We start from the raw sequence: 7,988 nt of genomic DNA, 5'->3' as shown, positions 1-7,988 counted from the left end.
AGATTTCACATGCCAAATGTTGTGTTTATGTTGCGTTCCTGATATGTATGTGTTATATTGAGATTTGTGTATTCTATGTGTATGTATAAAGTACCGTATACATATAAAATATGCACTTCTGTTTGCCATGATTATTTGTCATGTATGTATGCTAGATGTATGTGCTACAACTCCTTGGTAAAAGGGATTGTCCAAAGGTGTGTATTTCAACATATGTCATGTGTGTTGTGTTATGTATTCTAAGTGTTTGTAGAAATGTCTGAATGATCTAAAGTGTAACTTATTACACTATTTGCAGGCATTGAAAAGTGATTCTCAACACTCCTATTGATGTGCATGATTACCTTCTTGCTAGTTACATTCCTTGTCATTTAAATTCAAGCATTACTTATGCTTACATTTATGTTAAGTTGATATTCTTCAAGTGCTTGAGTACCACATGGTTTGAGTTGTTATTCCTTTACTGTTCTACATTTAATATGATTATCTGTTGTAGTGTACTGTGTTTGGGACTATGAATAGTCCAGGAAATTGGTAACCTACCTTAAGGTTGTGGCTGAGATTGCTTTCACCACAACGGATGTAATTAGACGAACCCGAGCCGTATTAGAGTTGGTGGCAGTGGTTTGGCCACGCGGAGTGTTTGTGCACTCTATGTCGTTCAACCCAACGTGCGCTCATGCTAGTCGAGTTCATCAAGTAACCCGATTGTCCGATGTATGTTCACCATGTATGGACGCTACTGCTTGAATCTAGGGTACCGAACTTACTAGTGAAATCCTATTAACCATGGTACCTTGATCCGCTAAGACTCATGAGCCGGACATGGTGGTATGGGACACCGTGGTCGAGCTGTCGGCCTACGCTGGGGTGACGAGCCTCCCCGTAGTGACCAGTGAGCAACCAAACTCGTGAGCCAATTATGGTGGTATGAGACACTATATTCGTGCTGTCGGCCTACATTGATTGGTGACGAGCCCTTTGTAGTGACCTCGAGCATGCCTGGATACCGCATTGAGGTGACGAGCCTTGGTGTAGTAACGAAGGTATGAAAGGCGTGCATTGATTGGTGACGAGCCCTTTGCAACGACCTGAAAACATATGATCGTATGAGATGTCTAGGACTGACGACCCTAGAATGGATCACTGTTTGGATGGTGATATGAGGAAGGTATCTTAGCTTCCCAATCCTGCTGTATGAAAAAGGACTAATAACAACTTGGTAATCATATCCTTGCACCGCATTTGCATGTGCTTTATAGATGTGGCACACTTTGAGGTGGTGTCATGCGTAACGTAAGATGAAGACGCTGAGGGTGTACGCGTGAGGGCATGCATCATTCTGCATACATCCTTGCATTAAAAAGAGTACTTAGGATTTATTTAATTGTTCTGCTTTATCATTGCTACTTGATTGAACTGATAACATGTTAACCAGTGCCTTATTATTCCACTGAGTTGATCACTCATTCCCACGTTCTGGGGTGGTGTTAAACACCCACCAGACTCTGTCTTAGGTTCTGATGTTGTAGATGTGGATGCGACTTTTGAGGCAGAGCGGGAGATGGATGATGATGAGGCTGCTTTCTCTTATATGCAGTTTTCAGATGGGTTCTAGCGAACTTGCTCTGATGCGCGAGATTTTGAGATTTTTTTTGGGGAATTAAATGATGTAACTTGATACTTGTAATTTTGTTAAGTAACACTTTCAATACGACCTGGTTGGTGAATGTATTTCAGGGATTTACACTTGTACACACATATTTCTATAAGTCTTCCGCTTGCTTTCTTCACTTATCCCTGAATTATATATATGCTTTGGCTTAATCTATTCCATATTTTATGCACTAATACAGTCAACATACATCCATCATTAAATATGTTGCATAAGTGATGTTTTGGAACTCGGGAGCTGAGTTATGCTCGACCCCCGAATTTCAGGGTGTTACAAGTTGGTATCAGAGCATGATCTGGATTAAACCGGACCTGGGTTATGGTCACACACCGCACCTTGTCGCCACTTTAGTGTATTTGGGTGCGGGTCTATCGTAGATTGTGTGTTTGTGCTCCGTAGCTTCTATCGGCGAAAGTTTCTTGAAAACCTTCGCCGAGATCGAGTCTGTGCTCTCTCCTGATCACACACAGCGACCCGAAACCTTTCCTAGACCATCCACTAATGAGTTTAGATGGTTTATCATCCTGTTTTAACCCTTTAAACCTTCAAGAAATCTTTATTTGAATCAGATTTCTAACAGAATGGCCCGATAGGCGTCAAATCATGCAAGGGGCCAATCAGGGCATTTCCAGTGGGGCCCAGGGGGGGAACCACATCATTCAGACCATGGGGGACCAGGAGGACCTTGCCCAAACGGCGAGGCATCGCCGGTCACTCCAGAGACCGGCGATGCCATCGCCGGTTCGGTGAGGGCTTGCCGATCAGCGGGCCAGGCAAGCCGGGCCGACGCGGGCCAATGGATTTTCGGTCTTGTGTGGCCCACCCCTCCACAGTTTTCTGTTTAAAACCTCTCCTTTAACCTATTTCCTTCACAATCTCCCCTCCCAAGCTCTCCTTTTCTTAAAAACCCTCTCCAATCTTCTCCAAATCCTTTCTAAATCTTCTTCTTCTTCCATTTTCATGCAAACCCCATCACCCTATTTCAAAATCCTCACTTCCATTGCTGATTTCCCTTTCTTTCCTTCTCATTTGAGCTCTTACATTCCTTTTTGGGCTCTCAAGTGTGTGGAAGCTTTACCATCTTCCTATTTTTCTCTTTCTCTCATTTCTCATGGCCCTCTTTGAGTTCATCATGGCCATCTTTTCCATTTCTACTCTTCTTTCTTTGATGGGGAAGAAGAGAGCACTCGTGGATGAAGCCAGGCCTAGCCGTCCAACCCGTGCACGGAGGCCGAGAGATGCCGCAGCGAGCACGTTCGCCACTCGTGAATTCCAGACCAAGTGGGACCTCGATCCTCGAGCTCCCATTGGTAGAACCCTATTGGCGGAGTTGTCGCATGGAGTCTATGAAGGCCGTAGAGTCCTTTTTGAGGCTCATGTTGATCCGCGGCTGTATGGTGAGTTTTTGTTGTTGGAGCGCCTAGAAGGGGCTGGTTGGTGTCTCTTGTTTGAAGGCGAGTATCTCACGAATGCTAGTACTGTTCGAGCCTTTTATGCCAACATTCTTGATCCTTCGCTGGAGCCTCTGCAGTTCAAGATTCCTTGTGGTAGCGGTCGAGTGGGTATTGTCAATGTTACTTTGATATCCCGACTCCTGAATGTGCCACTTGGTGAAGTGCATGCCAGCGAGAAGAATGTGAACAGTGTGCGCGAGAGGGATCGTCACACCCCATCTTTGTGTGGTCTTCTGGTCGAATGGCAGCCTAATAGGAGTCTTCTGGCTACCTACATGATGGACGACTTCTGTTTGCTTCATCATATGTGTACGTTCAATGTATACCCAAGGTGGAGCAATCGCAGCGAGTGTACGCGCCTGATGGTGGATTTTCTGTATCAGGTGGGGCAGGAAGCGAAGTTGTGTGTGCTGACATACATCCTGTGCCAGATTATTCTCATCACTCGTTCGAATAGGAGGACCGAGTCACTTCCATTTGGCCGCCTCCCGCCTCATTTGTAAGCTTGCACATGAGTTTGGCTATAGGCTTGGAGCAGAGAAGCCGGTTCCTGTTCATCACATCAATCTGAGGACTCTTAAGCAGATGGAGATCGGTTCTGGTCGGCATGCCTCAGAGAGTGAGGCTCATGCCTCAGAGAGTGAGGCTGAGTCTGAGAGCGATGCTGAAGAGAGTTATGCTGAAGTTGGTGCTGAGATTGAGGAAGAAACAGAGCAAGACGAGGAAGAGGATGAGGTACAGGATTCGAGTGATAGCTCTCCTCCTGTGGTGTCAGAGTAGAGTGCAGAGCAGACTGCCAGAGATGCCCGTCTTACACGGATTGAAGAAGGGCAGGCTGCTTTACACCAGGATATTGTTGATCTTCGAGGCCTTGTTAAACATAAGTTTAAGAAGGTGACTCGAACTCTGAAGTCTATCCTGTGTTGCTTGCAGGATAAGGGTGCCCCGCCTCCATCTTCTGATTCCGACGAGTAGCAGTCATCGTGGCCGTCCTTTGCTTTGTTTGTTGTTTTCTTTCTGTGTGTAGCCATTGTTGGCTTTGTAGTTGGAGTTATTATAGTTGTTTGTGGTTTTTTGTAGTTGTTGTGGTTGTTTGAAGTGTTAAATGTTGTTGTTTACATGCTTTCCTAGTCGTGATTCATGTATTGCTGCACTACTTGTATTGCGACGATTTTGATTAATGAAATGCATATTGTTTGTCTTTGGAGTTATGCTATGTTGCTGTGTGGATGGATTATGTGACGTAGAATCTGACAGGTTGCATCCTCTATTGAATGTAGGGATGCCTCCTAAGGGTTCGAAGTCTTTGGCCCATCTCTCCTTAATTGAGTTGCTTGTTGGGGTTCCTCCCTTAAGCGATAGCAGTCAGATCCATAGGCGGGTCCATCTCATGCCGGTGTTGGGCCGACACCTATGGCTCCTCCATTCACGCCCTCAGTTCCTGAGCCGAGCCGTGCGCCTTCGTCTGCTCCACCTGCTGATATGTTTGAGCAGATGATGGTGTTAATGCAGCAACAGCAGTTTCAGCAGCAGCAGGAGTTCCTCTCTTCCATGGCTGGCATCTTTGCTCAGTCAGTGGGGGCGACTCCGCCTGTTTCACCTATGCCTCCACCTGGGAGTGCCAGTGCCAGCGGCACTTTCGAGCGATTCCAGCGCTTGTGACCATCTACTTTTGCGGGTTTCATAGACCCAAGGAGGTCGAGTATTGGATCGACCGCATCTCTAAGATGCTGAGACCGCTGCACTGCTCTGAGGTTGAGCAGGTTGAGCTTGCCTCCTTCATGTTTGAGAAGGAGTCCAGTCTGTGGTGGGACAGTGTTCTTCGCACTGTCGAGGAAGGTTTTGAGTGGTCGTGGCAGGTGTTTGAGGCACACTTCCACGAGAAGTATTTTCCGGTTACGTACCGACATGAGAAGGAGAGTGAGTTCCTTCGCCTCCGCCAGGGAGGGTTGTCGGTGACGGAGTATGAGAACCGGTTTACTGAGCTGGGTCAGTATGTTCCTTTGATCCTGGGTGATCAGCCGATGAGGATGCGGCGTTTCTCTGAGGGATTGAGACCTGAGATCCGATCGAAGATTTGCTGTACTAGCATTTCTTCTTATGCGGAGCTGGTGAGCATGTCCTTACGAGCAGAGCAGGATGGGGATAGGTCGTCCCGCATGCGAGTACCGATGGTTCCTAGGCCGCGACCGGATTTCTAAGGTGCCCCTTTCCTCGGCAAGAGGCCGCGAGCAGATTCTCCTCCGAGGCGTTCAACGCCGCCTGCTTAGCAGATGAGAGCTGATCTTTGATGTTCATATTGTGGTAAGACAGGGCATTTGGACCATTTTTGCTTCTCCCGTATGCGAGCCTGTGGTTTTACTCCACCGCAGAGGATTAGTCATCCGATGCCTCAGGTTATTTCTCCTCCACCTCTTCGATCAGCGCCAGCTCATCCATCCTTCAGACCTGCAGTTCCTAGCTTCAGGCCACCTCAGCGGCCCATGGTTCCTCCGCCGAATCGTCAGCAGCAGGCTCGTGTTCATGCGCTTTCAGCTGAAGGGCCTATGTCTGACTTGGTGCCGAGATCTTTCGAGGTGACAGCGCACATTGAAGGTATTCCCGTTTCTATGTTAGTGGATACAGGGTCCACTACTTCTCTTATATCTTATGCGGTAGTTAGGCGTTTGGGTTTGAGATCTGTTCCTATGCAAGGAGTGACGATTACTACCGCTACGAGGATTTCCTGTGCTTTGGGCAAGCATTGTATGGATTGTTTGGTCGATCTTGGAAGTGGATCGATCTGGGTTGATTTCTTAGTCGCATCGCTTTACCATTATGATGTTATTATGGGTATGGATTGGCTCACGAGGATGCGAGTTGAGATTGATTGTGAAGCTAGATCAGTGATGATCTATGGACCTAAGGGCGAGACTATTACTTTCCCAGTTCAGGTCAGTTACCCTCTTCGTATTGATTATTATTCTTCTGTGTTGGAGAGTATGGCTGAATCGGTGTTGGTTAGTACACCGGTAGTTCGGGAATTTGAAGATGTGTTTGAGTCGATTCCTGGATTACCTCCTCAGCGTGAGATTGATTTTGCTATCGATCTTATACCTGGTGTGGCGCCCATTTCTTTGCCCACCTATCGTATGCCTCCGAGTGAAATGGAGGAGTTGAGGAAGCAGATAGATGGTTTGCTGGACTTGGGTTTTATTCAGCCTAGTGTGTCTCCTTAGGGAGCACCCATTCTGTTTGTGAAGAAGAAGGATGGTTCCTTGCGATTGTGTATTGATTATCGCAGGCTGAATCTGGTAACTATGAAGAATAAGTACCCTTTACCCAGGATTGATGATCTGTTTGATCAGTTGAAGGGGGCACGATACTTTTCGAAGGTTGATCTGTAGTCAGGGTATCATCAGTTGCACGTCAAGGATGGGGACGTGCAAAAGACCACTTTTAGGACTAGCTTCGGTCATTATGAGTTCCTTGTGATGTCGTTCGGTCTTACGAACGCACCGGCCCTGGTCATGGATCTGATGAACAGGGTGTTTCGGCCATTCTTATTCCGATTCGTCATTGTCTTTATCCATGACATCTTGATTTATTCGGCGAGTCGGGCGGAGCACGAGGAGCACTTAAAAGTGGTTTTGGATACTCTTAGAAAGAATCAGCTTTTCGCGCAGTTCAAGAAGTGTGATTTCTGGAAAGAGGAAGTCAAGTTCCTGGGACATGTGGTGTCCAAGGAAGGGATAGCCGTCGACCTTGCCAAGGTAGCTACAGTGCAGGACTGGAAGCAGCCTGGTTCAGTTACTGAGGTAAGGAGTTTTCTGGGTCTTGCAGGCTATTATCGACGCTTCATTCAAGACTTCTCAAAGATTGCCAGACCGTTGTCGCAGTTGACACGGAAGGATTTGAAGTTTTCTTGGAATGAGCAGGCGGAGTTAGCTTTTCAGGAGCTGAAGGACAAGTTGACGTCAGCCCCTGTGCTAGTATTGCCAGAGCAAGGGGTTAAGTATATTATATATACTGACGCCTCTCGCGTTGGTCTGGGTTTTGTCCTTATGCAAAAGGACAGGGTGATTGCTTATGCTTCGCGTCAGTTGAGGAAACATGAAGAGAATTACCCTACGCACGATCTGGAATTAGCAGCTGTCATTTTTGCATTAAAGTTTTGGAGACATTACCTCTATGGTGAGGAGTTCAAGCTCTTTTGCGACCACAAGAGCCTTAAGTATATTTTCACACAGCGTGATTTGAATATGAGGCAGCGCCGATGGATGGAAACAGTGAAGGACTTCAAGTTCGATGTTTCTTACCATCCGGGCAAGGCGAACCTTATGGCAGATGCGTTGAGTCGCAAGAAGGCTATTGAGTTTGCGGCTCCGCTGATGATGGCAGAGTGGGATATGTTGGAGTTCGTGCGTGATTTTGAGCAGAAGCTTACGGTGGTTGAGCTGTATGAGGTTATCGCACACATTCATGTACAGCCCCTTATCGACGAGAGGATCGTTACAGCTCAGGCAGATGATGAGCTGTTAGTGAAGATGAGGAAGTGGGTTGGTACAGATGAGAACTCTGACTGGAGTGTTAGTTCTGATGGGGGCCTACGTTTCCGTGGCCGGTTATGTGTGCCTGACATCCCTGACTTGAGACGGGAGGTTCTCGAGTTAGCCCATAGTTCTAAGCTTGCGATGCATCCAGGTAGCACGAAGATGTATCAGGATATGAGGAGATTTTATTGGTGGGACAATATGAAGGTCCAGATTGCTGAATTCGTTTCTCGTTGTCTCACGTGCCAACAGGTCAAGACAGAGCATCGCCGACCTCCTGGGTTGTTGTAACCCATGCCCATAGCTGAATGGAAGTAGGACTTCATT

The sequence above is a fragment of the Magnolia sinica genome, chromosome 1 (genome assembly GCF_029962835.1).
Source record: "Magnolia sinica isolate HGM2019 chromosome 1, MsV1, whole genome shotgun sequence".
In the NCBI taxonomy this organism is placed as follows: Eukaryota; Viridiplantae; Streptophyta; class Magnoliopsida; order Magnoliales; family Magnoliaceae; genus Magnolia; species Magnolia sinica.
The sequence above is the reverse complement of the archived record's forward strand: the minus strand, read 5'-3'. Positions refer to the sequence as shown.